Raw genomic sequence first — 17,405 nt, 5'->3', positions numbered from 1 at the left:
TATGCTTTATTAGACCATGCCCAGATACTTGGCACCAAGTCTGTCTCCACTCCTATGGCATCTAATCTTCGTCCTATAAAAAAAGTAAATTTTTTTTCTATAATTGTACTCTTTATAGAAGTCTGGTTTGAGGGTTACAATATTTGACATTTACTAGATCACACATCTTATACATCTTAAATTATGTCAGTCAATTCATGCAAAATCCCACTAAGTTTCACTTTCAAATGGTGAAAAGAATTCTGTGATATATTCATGGTACCATTGAGTATGGAACCCGGTTATTGGCTAATACTCCCATTCAGTTATATGCTTTCTCTAATACATACTAGGCAGGTTGTCTTCTTACCAGAAGGTCCACCATAGGCTTTTGCACCTTTCTTGGAGCCAATTTCATATCTTGAAGTGCTAAGAAACAACACACAGTGGCTCATTCTAGCACTGAAGCTAAATACAAGGCAATGACGTCGACTGTAGCCAAACTTACATGGTTATCATTTATTCTTTGGGACATCATGATATATTTATCTGAACCGCCTATTCTATTTTGTGACAATCTTTCAGCTCTTCACGTGACCATTAAACCAACATTTCATTCTCGCATGAAGCATGTTGATATTGATTTTCACTTTGTTCAGAAAAAGGTGGCTCATGACAGTCTCATCACTAAGTTTGTTCCTTCGTCACAACAATTTGCTGACATTTTGACCAAGGCTCTCCCTCAGATTACCTTTGATTGACTTTATAGCAAACTCAGGTTGTGGATTCACCCTAGCTCGAGTTTGATGAGGAATGATAATGTTAATGATAAGGAGCCTAAGAGGCACAATCGTTTGAATCACGATAAGGTGGCCAGGCATAACCAAATATGTGATAAGGAGGAGCATGATGAGGTGGCCAACCTAATATGTGATAAGAGAGTCCATGTTGAGGAGCACGATGAGGTGGCCAATCGAATATGTGATAAGGAAGTCAAGGATGAGGAGCACGATGAGGTGGCTCATCAAAGGCTAAGGCAAATAGAATTTGTTGATAACCAAATGAAGGTTATCGATAACCAACTCAGACCAAGTTAAACATAAAGAGAGGAAGAGACCAAATATTATCAAAGATAATCATAGAGAGAGAGAGAGTCCAGATATTATGATAAGAGGGGTTCACGATAATTATATATATAGAGAGAGTCCATATGCTTGATCTATCAAATTATAAAAACTCTATAATGGAACCTACTCAAGTCGTCGAATTGAGTAGAGTATTTGGCCCATGGACGTAGGTGATCACAAACACCGAACCACGTAAATCGTGTCTAGTAAGTTGCTTTCTTCAGTTTGTTCCTTTTGTTTTCATATTGAGTCCCCTTGGATTTTTATCGGATCTCGATATTCTTTCATATTTTTATCATATCCGTAGTTGAATTACAACCTCCATATATGATAACAGATTAGACCATTCGTCTAATAAGATGCTACCAGGTTCTTCAAATCCTTTAGATTGCATTTTGAATGTGGCCATATAAGAGATCCTAAGATCTCAGACCCATGGATTTCTAGTCTACCCCCTCCCCTCGCATTGACCTAGACAGCCACAAATCTATGTTTTTTTGAGGATCTTAATCTTTTTTTTTGGAAATTATATAAAAAGCAACCAAAGAAGGAATCAACTACATTGGGGATTGAACCCATAATTTTTGTTCCATAGATTAGTGCCTTATCCATTGGGCTATGGCGTCCTAAGGATCTCAAATCTAATCCTCCATTTGAGGGATTATTAGATCTAAAGTGTAAAACAACCAGGATAATAGAGAAGAAGGAACACACAAACAGGATTAACGTGGTTCAGATCTCATGAGAGATGCTTTGTCCAAGATGGTAAACCTCACACACTCATGAGAATGAGAGCTTCCATTATTGCATATAGAGACAAGATACAAGTTATAGTAGAAAGCAAGAAAAAAATATTCTAAGAGATAATTCCTAATCAACACAAATCTACAAGGGAATTATCTCATTTAGCTGAAATCAAAAGTCCAGCTGCCATCCATGTCCTTCATTGGATATATTCTTTTGTTCCTTCCTTTCTCGTGTGGGACTCTAATTCTACAAGTCGTTAATCCTTGGTGGACCCTTATAATTTGATCCAAGTGCTGATCCATTTGCATTGCTTTTCTTAACATGCCTCCTAAAGCTCAACGGTTGACACCAAATGTTGAGCTTGCTCCTAAGAAACTCAAACTGAGGTAAAGGAAGAGGCTTTGTCATAATATCGACAATGTGATCAATTAAGGAGAGATGTGAACCACATGTTGGCCTTTGGCAGTGTGATGTCTAACAAAATGTGTTTGCACTTATTGTGGAAAATTGGATTAGCTTACAAGTGGCAATGACATTATCGCACCAAAGCCGAGCAGATTGTATGTTACCCCCTGAACACGGGGCCGCGTGTTCCGGGGTCCGAATGAGTGCCACATGGCACTCATTCAGCTGGTTGTGTACGAAGGAAGGAATATTGCAAAACCCAAGATCTTCCTCCGTACATAACCAGCCGAATGAGTGCCACGTGGCACTCATTCGGACCCCGGAACACGCGGCCCGGTGTTCCAGGGGGAACATACACCACCCTCTCTCACCAAAGTGTTGGTGGATATGAGAAAGAGATCTAAAGTTCAGTTAAAAGTGATCTCAACCTTAGAAGCTTAGTCGTAGCCTTGGCTGGGGCACGATATCCAACTTCTATGTTGGAGCAAAAAATCATGGATTGTTTACAGGCACTTCAAAAAATAAGGTTGGAGATGAGAAAAATCATATATCCTCTAAGTGGACTTTCGATCAACTACACAACTGGCCCAGTCTGCATTTGGAAACACTGATAAAGATTTGAAGTTTGTCTTCTAGAGATGAAGCCCATAATCCAAAGTATGTTTGAGATAATGAAGAATCCTTTTAACCACTGCCCAATAAGCGGTTATAGGTTTGTTTATGAACTGACAATCCTTGTTTGGATTCTTGAATTTTTAAAAGAAAAAAATAAGATTATCCAAAAAAAAGATTTAAAATGTACCGAAAACCATATCCAAATTTGAGAGTTTGTTGGGTTCACTCTTCAAGCTACGTGCCTTTCCTCTTTCGTTGAGCAGGGATCAGCTGCACCAGAGGCTTAAAATCTTCAATATGGCTTTATCTTTCATGAGTACATGTACCTCGGATGCAAGTCCTAAAAAAGCGATCTTAATGGCATAAGCCATTAAGGCTCAAAAAAAGGTAGAAACACATACAATATACTAAGGTTAGGAGATGCTATACTTATAACATATAAAATAAATGAAATAAAGATAAAAATGAAATTGAATCTTACCTCAAGCTTAGATAGCACTCTCCTATGTTTATGACCAGCATGGTGAAACTCGGATAGCACTCTGGTGAGGTGAGAGCTTTGAAGGACATGTGAGATAGGAGATCTGGTTCCAAGGATAGACTAGGTGGGCTCAACTAGGTTAGGTAGGCTAGGTTTAGTTGTGCAAAGAATTTGACAGAGTATAGGTATGGCTAGATTTCAAATTACATATACTGGAATAGGGGTGGGCCCCTATTTATAGGTTTTCTAACTGATTTAGACATGATTCTTATAAATCTAGGATCTGTACATCTGGATAGTCCACAATTGTCATGGTGGGGTCCTATTGGCTAGTGTTCAAATTGGCTTTCTTTATTGATTAAGGGTCCCTTTAGCTTAACTTTAGGGGTTGGATAGGCTAGATAGGATCTAGGTGATTTAGGATTATGTTAGATCTCATTTTCGGGTTTTGGGAGGATAAGGATAGGATTTGGGCGATTCTTTTCCAAATGGCCTGCATTTTTTTAATCAAAGAAAATGCTAACATCCAATACTGATGATGATACATATCGCTAACGACACTTAGAAACTCTTAACGACAATTCATGTGTTGTTAGACAAAGACTTGATGACACATCATGAGATCAACCAACTACTGATGACAAACCATGTGTTGTTAGGAGATTCCTAACAAAACATCATGAAAAAGGCTTAATGCTAACAACAATTCATCAAAACTGCTAACTATCATGATATGTCGTTAGGGAATGACAAATTGTTTTGGTTTTAACTTTGGATTCTATTGTCAAATTGAATTGACTTTTAACTTTTTGTAAAGCTAAGTTCTTCTAGTTTAATTTTCCTTTTGGTGAAAAACCTTAAAGTCATTTTGAAGGACAAAAATAAGATCAAAGTTTCTATTATTTTGGAGTATGCCAAAAACATGAGATCTTTGATATGTGAAATGTCTTGGTAAAAAATGTGGTGCCTACAAATGCCCCTATTTGTTGTTGCGAAGCTCGATCGATAACAAAGAAGTAGATACATCAGCTTTTAAAAGAGCGAAAGATTGGATCTGACAAAGTATTTTTGAAAAAGTCTTGTGGGAAGAATATTTCTCATAGGAAAACTACTCCATTATCTTAGAAAGAGAAAGCAAAGCTAAAGCAGTACTTAGAATTTTCCTTCAAACTACATAGGAAAATGCTAAGAAAAATAAGATGCAAACTATCCTTGGTGGTAGAGTGCTAGGCATCCTACCTTTTCCCAACTTGAGTATGACCCAAGTGGGAAATCTGACTTAGAGAGAGCTACATTGAAAACTATTTACCTAGGAAAACTACCTAATCTAGAGAGAAGAGAAATTATCTAGGTGGGGCTACTCTTTGAAGCCAAGGACAAGGAAGGAGGTAGGTGCTCCTAGTTCTCCTCTAGCGCACACACACACTCTAGTGGCTTGTAGGAAACTTTGAATATGTGAAAATGAAACACAAGGAACCTATTTATTGGCTTTCTGCCCATTTCCACCAAGATCCACGCCATACCAGAGCATTGGCATGAATCCAACCACTTTGGATCAGATTTGGGTTGGATATGAGTCAGTACTAGGTCTAGACCCAACTAGATCCATGTGCATGGATCCAATGGATCTGGATTCAGGTTGGGTTAGACCTAGATCTGAATTGGGTCTAGAACCGGCTAGATCCACGCTAGTGCATGGCATTGAAATGGATCCAGTAGATCAGGGTTGGGTCGGGTCAGGTCTAACCTGGATCCAAATTGGGTTTAGACCCAACTTGATCCATGCTAGTGCTTGGCATTGAAGTGGATCATGTGGGCCTAGATCCTAGATCAGGTCAATTGGATCCAAACTGGATCTATACCCGATCCCATATCCATGACAATGCTTAGCACCGGCGTGAATCTGGATCCTGGATTAGGTCTCTTAAATACAAACTAAGTTCATACCCAACAAATCCTAACTTTTGATGAGTCATGACATGGCATAATGTCAAGGACCAACAACCCAAGTTGGTTTCGAGAACCCAAGAAAATTTTGGATGTGAACTGGTTTAGAAGCAAGGGCAAGCTCGTGAGCTGAAACTTTCACTTTACGAAAAGAAGAGATGAAATCTCCACCTTTCTTAATGAACTGAAGTTTACTCTTTGGCTAATGGATTCAGGCTCTCGATCGGGCCACGTAAGACTTAAGAAACGGCCATACTTCATAGGACGTGGGTAAGCCAACAACTTGACTATGAACTCTCTCGATAAGAGAGACAACGAACTCAACAACAATTGATCTTGCGGTTGCCATTGAATAAATGTATGATTCACTGATTCAACCCATCAATGAAAAACTCATAAGATAGTTGCTTCTTAACAGTGGAATAAATTTAGATTCTCGTAACGAAAAATTGTCTTTAGACAGTTCGGTAGTGAAAAAAAATATTGAAGATTTTATGGTGCCTGCATGGTAGCAACAAAGTGAAGCAGAGTGTTCATACCCGATGACGATCCTTCTTGGAGATTCAATCCCTGAAGTGCAGAAAAAAACTGCTGCAACGAGAACATCTGATTTTGCCGTATTGGTATGACTGGGTTTTGGTGTGAGTCCTCCATGATTACCTATTCGAACCTGGTTCTGATACCATAACACAACAAAGATTATAAAGAAGGCACATACAAACATGATTAATTAATGTGGTTCAGATCTCGTGAGAGATCCTACTTCCATGATGGTAAAACCTTACACACTCGTGAGGACGGGAGCTTCCATTATTGCATATAGAGACAGGGTGCAAGTTACAGCAGAAAGCAGGAAAAAAAAGTATTCTAAGAGATAATTCCTAATCAACACAAATCTACAAGAGAATTATCTCATCTAAGCTAAATGGAATGGAAAGTTCAGCTGATAGCCATAGCTTTTATTAGGTATATCCTCTTGTTCCTTCCTTTCTCTTCTTGTGTGAGACTCTTATCCTGCAGGTCATTAATCCTTTGTGGACCCTTATACCGTTGGATCCAAGTGCTGAACTATTTGTACTGTTTTCCTTAACAATCCTCAACATTGATCTGACTGTGATTCGCATGTCCGTGAATCTTTGGGTCAATTCATCTTAAGAGGGTGTTAAGATGTCCCCACTTATTCAGAAAAGTGAGATAAGCTGGGAAATTGACATTGCCGTTTACAATTCAAAATTTCAACCTATCCAACATTTCAAGATAAATTGATCTATCCAAACGCCCGATAAGGGTAAGCACCGCCCCACTTTCCCGAAGTGGCATTTGCATTTTTAACGCTAGCTAGCTTCTCCACTATCAAAAGAGTCAAAGGCATGCTGTCATTTTCACAAAAGGGCGACAGTTTTGTGCTATTTAATTGATGCATTTTTCGTTTTTTACTAGAAAATTTGCTTTGAAATAAAAGCCTTCTTTTTTTTTGGAAAACTGATGGTGGGTGGGCCACGATGGATGTGAACCCTGCCAACCTTGCAGGCTTCCACTGATAAAGGTCAACCACGCCCCCCCCCCCCTTCAGACTACTCCCAGCTTTTGTCCATCCATCAATTTGAGTTGGGCGTACGGAGCTCTTGGGGCTTTGATTTTTTATTGTTATTAATATAACATGTATAAATACCTTTTTTTCAAGGAAAAGAAATTAAAAAGCATAATTGTATGACTTCATTTTTAACAAATATCTATACACCTAGATCCATGTATCACTCAATAGATTGTTAGAAAATTAATAGCATTAACTAGATAGTATTTTCTTAAGAAATCTGATTAGATTGTATAATATTATCATTGTATTGCATTTATCTGTCATGGTATCTACATAGCTTTTTGAACAAAGCCTGCCCCACCCTCTGGTTTCGGATCAGGTGAATACTGAATATCACCATCAATGGTGAATTTCAAGTGTTTTGACCGGATGCAAGATCCTCAAAATTTTCTTTTCAATGGGGGAATTGGCATCCGGCTCTTGATCCAGCAGGATGGGAGGTGGATAATGAAAATCACCATGGATGGTGATTTTTCAATATCACCTGATCTCCTCTCTCCTCTCTCCTCTCTCCTCTCTCCTCCCAAAGCATGGAAATTAATGAAACGCAGGGGGGGGGGGGTGCTTCCCAAGTTTGTGTGACGAAATAATGTCATGTATAACCCCCTTTTCTGTAAATAAGGCATAAACACACACTACTCCCTTAACAAATATCACTAGTCAATAAAGCAGAAGCTATAGCACAAAATCTCAATCACAAGATGTTCTAAGTAGAGAAAGGTCCCATGATAAATTAAAAACTTTTGTTTTTCTTAATATACAGAAAATATAAGTAAATGCATATGCTTATGAATACTAGTTAGAATTTTAAGAGTCATGATAATATCTTAATAAAACAACGATGTACTTCAATTAAGCAAGGTTTTGTGCTTCATTCCCTCATCTCCAGATTCTCCACCATCCAGGAGCATATTTAAGTTTCCGTTTTTTCGAAAAAAAATCCCATTATTGGCTCACTCTTTACCTAACTGTACGGATACAGATCGGCAATATTTGCGATTATGGTTTCAAGGGAATATGAGGGCTTCTCAAGTGATTCCTTTCCAAGTGCACGATATATATATATATATATATATATATATATATATATATATATATATATATATATATATATAGAGAGAGAGAGAGAGAGAGAGAGAGACCAATTATAAGAGAATTATAATGTAAATCTGAAACACTGCACCTTCGCAGTGTAAAATAGATCTAAGCTGAATCCATTAGTAATGTGTCAAGAAAAGTTGGTAGAAGAAGCTGTGGATACAGCTCTTGATAATGGTGGGGTGTGTGGACAAGAGAGAGGGGTGGGGTGTGACCCACTCACCACAAAGCATAGGGTCCATTCTCTCAAGATCAATACTACACTCACCATACACATGGCCCCTCCAAAGATTCTCTACAACCTCTGATTACTTGTGATCTAAGTGCCTATTGAAGAAACAAGTTATAATTAAAGTGTATTCCAACCTCACATTAAACCAGCTTTGATGGCTCGTTATTAGTGTAGAAAAACCAGTTAAAACCAAATAGAGGGTGTTCAATCTTATGCTGATGGCTAGCCTGAGTTAAACGAGCCGAGATTGAGCTGGGTTGTTTTAAAAAAATAATATTTTTCAAAATTAAAAATAATAAAATGTAAAGCTTAAACCGAAGCAGGTTATATGTTCCCCCCCCCCCCCCGAACAGGGCAGTTAGCTACATCTCATGATCGGGGGTCCCAAAGAGCACCACATATGTAAGCATGTGTGTCTCGTATCCCCATGTTTGTCAGCATTAATTAGCGTTGGAGTTTGATAAGATTGCAAAGACTTAAGTACCCTTTCCTCCATTGGTGCAAAAAAAAATGACGGTTCTTGAAAAGGAGTGGTTGTAAAGACTTAAGTGCCCCGAAGATGATTATTTAAGACTCAGTCTCTGCACTGCAGGATTATCCGAGAAAGAAATCTCCCCTGGAGGAGGCCATGAACATCAACCCTCTCACTCTCTCTCTCCCTTCTATTTCTGCTTCTGTGCACATCCATTAGAAGATCATACATTGCTCAATCAAGCACCGACTGACCTGTACATTGACTCTTGTGAAGCCTGATTCAGAGTTTTTACCCTTACAGGAGGAGGGTTTGGGGGCTCCTCCCAGCGTGGGTATCATCATTCAACTAAATGAGTTGTAGATCCTGATTCAGAGTTTTTACCCTTACAAGAGAGGGGTAAAAACTCATCTCACTCTCTCTCCCTTCTCTCTCTACTTTTGTGCACATCCAACAAACGATTCAACATTTCTCCATCAAACACCGACTGACCTGCACACTAACTGTAGCATCGTTCAACTTGATGAGTTGTGGAGCCTGATTTAGAGTTTTTGCCCTTACAAGAGGGGGGTTTGGGGGCTCCTCCCAGCGTGGGTAGCATCATTCAACTTGAAGAGTTGTGGAGTCTGATTCAAAGTTTTTATCCATTCATATTTTAAGGCATTAGATCTCATTTTTGAACATCCACGCATGTGCAGTTTGCTTTCATCATGTTCAGTTGCTTTCTAGATTATACTTTGATTTTTTGTGTATTTTAGATCTATCGATTTGTATGTAACCAGAGCTCATTTTAATCTGAATTTTTTACTGCAACTTCATGCATATATCTTCATGCTCTCCACCAAAAATCAGATCATTCTGAGTTTGTTTGACTCACTTTAAAAATCAAGATTCAAAACCTGTTATTTTGCACCGTCAGGATTTTAGCAGAAACAGGACCAACTTGCGGAAGAGATTTCTCCCTAACCAGAGATGATCTTTCCGATCCGTAAAAAAGGTTGTTTTCTAAATTGAATCTAGTTTGTTCATACCAAATTTCAGTGATATCTATGTTGTTTTCATACCAGTTTTGGGTAAAAAACCATAACCCTGTCACCCTGTGTCATTTTAACGGCTCAGATTTTGATCCATTTTGTTTGAATTGTATTTTCCTAATGAGAGATCATTTTTCAATTCTGTAAAACGGGTTCTCTTTGTTTATGTGTCTAGTTCATCCCTGTAAATTTTCAGAATTTTTCATGGTAAATTACTATTTTATTGTGATTAAATACCAGAACCTTGTATCCAGATTTTATAAATGTTCTGATTTTGGCCCCCATATCATGACTGTTGTAGCACTTCTTCAACAAATCGTTATTTGATTGGCAATATTCTTCAGCAAATTGTTGTTATAATTTTTTTGAGTCTCTAATGAGTCCCTATTATGATTTGTAGTATTTTTGGGTCTCCAACAAGCCTCACAATGATTTATAGTGTTGTCCGATCTTTTAACTATGATTTATAGTGTTTTGGGGTCTCCAACGAGCCCCACAATGATTTATAGTGTTTTTTGGTCTTTTAACTATGATTTATAGTATTTTCGGGTCTCTAACGAGACCCACAGCGATTTAGAGTGTTGTTGGACCTCGCTATAGCGATTTGTAGTGTTTCTCGCTAAACACTACAGCGATTTGTGATACAAATCGCTATCCGAATCAGAACCAACTTGTCAGGGTCATATCTCCCTAACCAGAGATCGGATTTCAAATCCGTAAAAAGTGGTATCTTTGTTATAAAGTCTAGTTTATTCCTGTAAATTTTTAGTGATTTCTATGGTCATTTGATACCCCATTTAGATCTAAAACCAGATCCCTATCAGTCTGTCTTATTTGAGTGACATAGGTTTTTATTTCATTTTGTAAGAGTCATATCTCCCCAACGAAAGATCATTTTCCAAATCCGTAAAAAGGGTTTTCTTACTCTATGTGTCTAGTTTATATCTTAAAATTTTTATAACTTTTTATTTACATTTGATATTTCAAAATTGTTAAAAATCGAGACACATAGAGGACGTTTCAAACTTTTTAAGTTTTATAACGTTTTATAACATGTCTCAGTTTTTAACCGGTTTGAAATATCAAATGAGCATAAAAAGTTATAAAACTTTCCAGATATAAACTAGACACATAGAGTAAGAAAACCCTTTTTACGGATTTGAAAAATGATCTTCCGTTGGGGAGATATGACTCTTACAAAATGAAATAAAAACCTATGTCACTCAAATAAGGCAGACTGATAGGGGTCTGGTTTTAGATTCAAATGGGGTATCAAATGACATAGAAATCGCTGAAAATTTACAAGAATAAACTAGATTTCATAACAAAGACACCACTTTTTACGGATTTGAAATTCGATCTCTGGTTAGGGAGATATGACCCTGACAAGTTGGTCCTGATTCGGATAGGGATTTGTATCACAAATCATTGTAGTGTTTAGCGAGAAACACTACAAATCGCTATAGCGAGGTCCAGCAACACTATAAATTGTTGTGGGTCTCGTTAGAGACCCAAAAACACTATAAATCATAGTTAAAAGACCGAAAAACACTACAAATCGTTGTGGGCACGTTGGAGACCCCAAAGCACTATAAATCATAGTTAAAAGATCGGACAACACTATAAATCATTGTGAGGCTCGTTGGAGACCCAAAAATACTAAAAATCATAGTAGAGACTCATTAGAGACTCAAAAAAATCATAACAATAATTTTCTAAACACTACAACGATTTGTAGTGTTTCTCGCTAAACACTACAGCGATTTGTGATACAAATCGCTATCCGAATCAGAACCAACTTGTCAGGGCCATATCTCCCTAACCAGAAATTGGATTTTAAATCCGTAAAAAGTGGTATCTTTGTTATGAAGTCTAGTTTATTCTTGTAAATTTTCAGCGATTTATATGGTCATTTGATATCCCATTTGGATCTAAAACCAGACCCCTATCAGTCTGCCTTATTTGAGTGACATAGGTTTTTATTTCATTTTGTAAGAGTCATATCTCCCCAACGAAAGATCATTTTCCAAATCCGTAAAATAGGTTTTCTTCCTCTATGTGTCTAGTTTATATCTGGAAAGTTTTATAACTTTTTATGCTCATTTGATATTTCAAACTTGTTAAAAATCGAGACACATAGAGAAAGTTTCAAACTTTTTAAGTTTTATAACATTTTATAACATGTCTCGGTTTTTAACAGGTTTGAAATATCAAATGAGCATAAAAAGTTATAAAACTTTCCAGATATAAACTAGACATATAGAGGAAGAAAACCCTTTTTACGAATTTGAAAAATGATCTTCCGTTGGGGAGATATGACTCTTACAAAATGAAATAAAAACCTATGTCACTCAAATAAGGCAGACTGATAGGGGTCTGGTTTTAGATCCAAATGGGGTATCAAATGACCATAGAAATCGCTGAAAATTTACAAGAATAAACTAAACTTCATCCCAAAGACACCATTTCTTACGGATTTGAAATCCGATCTCTGGTTAGGGAGATATGACCCTGACAAGTTGGTCCTAATTCGGATAGCGATTTGTATCACAAATCGCTGTAGTGTTTAGCGAGAAACACTACAAATCGCTATAGCGAGGTCCAGCAACACTATAAATCGTTGTGGGTCTCGTTAGAGACTCGAAAACACTATAAATCATAATTAAAAGACCGAAAAATACTACAAATCATTGTGGGGCTCGTTGGAGACCCCAAAGCACTATAAATCATAGTTAAAAGATCGGACAACACTATAAATCATTGTGAGGCTCGTTGGAGACCCAAAAATACTACAAATCATAGTAGGGACTCATTAGAGACTCAAAAAAATCATAACAACAATTTGTTGAAGAATATTGTCAATCAAATAACGATTTGTTGAAGAAGTGCTACAACAGTCATGATATAGGAGCCAAAATCAGAACATTTATAAAATCTGGATACAAGGTTCTGGTATTTAATCAAAATAAAATAGTAATTGACCATGAAAAATTCTGAAAATTTACAAGAATGAACTAGACACATAAACAAAGAGAACCCGTTTTACAGAATTGAAAAATGATCTCCCATTAGGAAAATAAAATTCAAACAAAATGGATTAAACTCTGAGCCGCTAAAATGACACAGGGTGACAGTGTTATAGTTTTTGACCCGAAACTGGTATGAAAACACATAGAAATCGCTAAAATTTGGTATGAACAAACTAGATTCAATTTAGAAAACAACCCTTTTTACGGATCGGAACGATCGTCTTTGGTTAAGGAGAAATCACTTCCGCAAGTTGGTCCTGATTCTGCTAAAATCCTGACGGTGCAAAATAACAGGTTTTGAATCTTGATTTTTAAAGTGGGTCAAACAAACTCAGAATGATCTGATTTTTGGTGGAGAGCATGAATACATATGCATGAAGTTGCAGTAAAAAAATCAGATTAAAATGAGCTCTGGTTACATACAAATCGATAGATCTAAAATGCACAAGAATTCAAAGTATAATCTAGAAAACAACTGAACATGATGAAAGCAAACTGCACATGCGTGGATGTTCAAACATGAGATCTAATGCCTTAAAATATGAATGGGTAAAAACTTTGAATCAGACTCCACAACTCATCAAGTTGAATGATGCTACCCACGCTGGGAGGAGCCCTCAGAGCCCCTTTTTCTGTAAGGTTAAAAACTTTGAATCAGACTCCACAACTCTTCAAGTTGAATGATGCTACCCACTTTGGAAGGAGCTCCCAGACCCCTCTCCTATAAGGGTAAAAACTCTGAATCAGGATCTACAACTCATTTAGTTGAATGATGCTACCCACGCTGGGATGAACCCCCGGACCCCCCTCCTGTAAGGGCAAAAACTCTAAATCAGGCACATAAGTAGAGAGAGAAGGGAGAGAGAGTGAGAGGGTTGGTGTTCATGGCCTTCTCCAGAAGGAACCCTTTACCTCCCTTGATTTCTTCTCTAGAGAGAGAGAGGGTTTTACAGTGTTTTACGAAGAAGGAAGAAGAAGAAGATGACGATGGAGCAATGTAGGATCGTCTGTTGGATGTGCACAGAAGTAGAGAGAGAAGGGAGAGAGAGTGAGAGTGAGAGGGTTGATGTTCATGGCCTTCTCCAGGAAGAACTCTTTGTTTCCCTTGATTTCTTCTCTAGAGAGAGAGAGAGGGTTTTACAGTGTTTTACGGAGAAAGAAGAAGATGACATGTTTGTCCTTTTTTTTAACAGAAAAAGAAGAAGACTTTGAAGAGTCAACATCATCCTCGACTTTCTGGATGGAGGAAATGTTTGTCCTTTTTTTGAACTGTTTGTTTTTTCTTTTTTGAATGAAAGGCATTTTTGTCATTTTCTCAAACCATCACTTTATAAGAAGAATAACAAGAAAGGGTACTTAAGTCTTTGCAACAACACCAGAGTTCGATGCAAAGTTATGTCAACATACACGGGAATACGAGCCCCATGTGCTTGTATACGTGATGTTCATTCAAAGCCCCGAACACAGACGTGGGATTCAGTGAATCATCGGGGGCGAACATACACCACCCTCTCAGCTTAAACCTACTCAGCCAGGTTAAAAGTGGCTTGTCTCGTTAATTTATCAGCCCAACTCATCACCATTGCACCAAAAGTAGCTAATGGGGTCTCACTACACATGGCATCGTCGTTTTCTGCAAAACATTCTGCCTGATTTGCTCCCGATGATCCAATCATCACATGTCTTGTAGCTTGTAAATCTTTGGACCGATCATGGATTACCGTTTGGTAGAGGTCCAGGGTAGTTGAATACGGACTCCACTAAAAAATGGTGCCACATTTTTTGCCCTGAGATTCCAGCAATGATGCATCAGATCATTGTATCATATCACCACCGTTGCCGTCAATGTCAGAATTTGGTGAACAACACGGTGCTACAACGGGTCAACTATGATCTCAAGTTGTCTCGTTTGGTAACGGGGATCTCAACTCTAAGGCCCCTTTTAGATGACAAGGCACAAAACTTGGGTTTTGAGAAATCCAGGTTTTGTTTTGCTTAAACTACGTACGTTTTTGGCAAACCTAATTTGCAAAATCATAGATTTTATGGTGTTTGGATGACCAGTACAAGTTAGTTTTCTAAAAAAATATAGCAGCTAAATTGCCTTTTCCGTGTCAATGAGTGGTTGAAAAAACATATTTTGAAACCAAAAAAAAAAAATTTGAAAGGCAAGCTGGGTTTAGGGCAGACGCCTACTAGTTATACAACTATACCAATGGGTTTTGAACCTGCAACATCCTGGGCACTAGCTGCTCCTATCAGACAAGCGAAACCCCTGTTGGTAAAAGAAAAATATTTTTCTTCAACTATTTTCCAGCCATGCACCCACAGTCAGAAAATGGCCAGCTAGTGCAGCCCAGCATGGAGAATACTGACCCAGCCATTTTCCAGCCAGTAGGTGGCCGAAAAATGGTCGAATGTCCAAAACTTCAAGAAAGAAAAGAAGGGTTTGCCATTTTCTGGCCAGAGAGTCATGTAACCAAAGGGTCTCATGTTCCAATTCCATGAGAGTTATCCTCCAGCTTGCCCATCTAAAATAAAATGGGGATAGTGACACTATTAATAGATTTGGTTATGACAGGACCTCATAAACAAGCAACTTCACGCACAAGCATCTATGTCATTGGGCGATGTGATAGTGCGTGAAATTTTTTATTTCTCACAACCGTTTTGTTTTTTATTAGTCTTTTTTTTTGTTTTTTTATTATCAATTGTGAAGGAGTCACCTTCAGCAAGTGTATGCTGGGTTATGAGAGCCAAAAGGTCAGCAAATATTTTCAAGATCAAATCCTAATATTTTAAAAGATCAAAGTTGGAAGAGAGGACCTCTTTATGTGATTGTGTGTGCATGCTTTAGCTCGATTTCTATTGTACACGATGTTGGAGTACACCGGGCACGTCACGAAGGGCTTTTTTTTAGCCCATGACACCGTGCTTGCTTAAGCTAAAAAGGACCCAAAATCTGATTTGACATCTAATGAGGAGATGCATTCATTGAGGAAGGTTCTTTAAGGACATGGATTCTTTTAATGAAGAATCAAATAAGGAAATACCTCTTAAATTGTGTGGAATTTTTTTTTTACATTGAAGAAAGTTTTCTTATCTCCTACCCCTAAAAAAGTAGGTCGTCCAAGGAAAGTTAAAACGATAAAAAGTTTAATGGGAAAACCCATAATGGGTCTTGGATCTCTTGATCTTAGATCTGAAGTTGTAAATAAAAATGGTCTATTGTAAAACAGTAATAGCAGGTTTGAGTCTTGGATTTTTTGTTGGGGTTTTGTCTCTTGAGAATTGGCGTGTATTCTTTGGATTAGCTTCCTTTTAGAAAGATCTTTGTAAATTGTTTTTTGATTACTTAACTGGTAGGGTCTGCCTATAACCCCAACTTGCCTATAAAAAAAATCATGGAATCGAAAGGAGCGAATCTGAGAAATCCACACTGTGCTTAGAAGCACCAAAGGCTTACTCTGGCCAGAAAACTGTCCCCCCGCTGGGCAGACGACAGAATCTAGTGGCACCACCACCAACATCAAAGGATTCTTCCCTGCTAAAACGTTAAAGTAGTACGTACTATGAGTTGTAAGCACCAAGATTGTGACGGAGTAGTGGGACACCACCACTACCTATCTATGCCTTCTCATTTCCGACATATTGCCATTTTCAGATTCCCTAATGTTTGTGGTTGTCAACGTTTACAGAAATCTGCTCCGGCACCCATCAGTGCCTGCTATCCAAACAAAGGCTAAATGTAGCTTTGCTTGCTGAAAACTCATGCACTAAACCGTGTTAACGCTGACGTATAGATGCGTATTTTGATAGATGGATACAAGCTTGGGGATGATTACTCCCTTGTTGGATAAGTTCTTTATTTCAAGTCGTCCACATTATGAAATAGGAGTGCCAATCAATTAATGGTTTTATGCCGTTCATTCAGCAACTGTGGATAGATTTCTCATGTTTCAAATGGGCCCTATAAGTTTTTTGTTTTAAAGACATTGATGCCTTTGTTGAATGGCATGTATAGAGCACCTATAATGGACGACTAAGAGAGCAGAAAAGAAAAGAACGGTGGTCATATGCCACCACATGGATGAACAGCATCAGAAGGAACCCTGATGATGTTACCGCTAAGAGTACGCATGATAGAAAAGGAGCGGCTTTCACCTCCGAGCAAGATAACTTTTTTTTCCTGCTCTTTCCTGATGATAAGGACACATTACTTTATATCATGGCCATCATGCTTTTTATATATCCACAAAGTTCCATATTGATTGGAGTCTTCAGTAGATAAGGCACTTTTGTGTAGCCCAATAAAAAGAACCGACTGCTGCAAAATATTAATTCACATACAAAATAACAGAGAAGTTTTGGCCATTTTTAAATGAATTATTGCCAGCCTTTGAAGATATTTCCTAGGCTAGTCCATCGTAGTAAATTTTAGCTTTGTCTTCACATATGCAGTTTCCCTTCCTCTTTTTCTCTTGACAAGGAAAGGCTGTCTGCATGGTGAGAGAGTGGGATCCCTTAGTGCTTGGAGCCTGCGTCATGAGCAATGAAGATATTTTTCTCGACTTCTTTTAGCATTAATCATTGATGTAATGAAAACAGTAGGTTTTCCTGAAAAGACTAAGGCTCTATCGGA

Source organism: Nuphar pumila, chromosome 6, assembly GCF_984573655.1.
Source record: "Nuphar pumila chromosome 6, dmNupPumi1.hap1.1, whole genome shotgun sequence".
Classification (NCBI taxonomy): Eukaryota; Viridiplantae; Streptophyta; class Magnoliopsida; order Nymphaeales; family Nymphaeaceae; genus Nuphar; species Nuphar pumila.
This window is presented reverse-complemented; position numbering follows the sequence as displayed.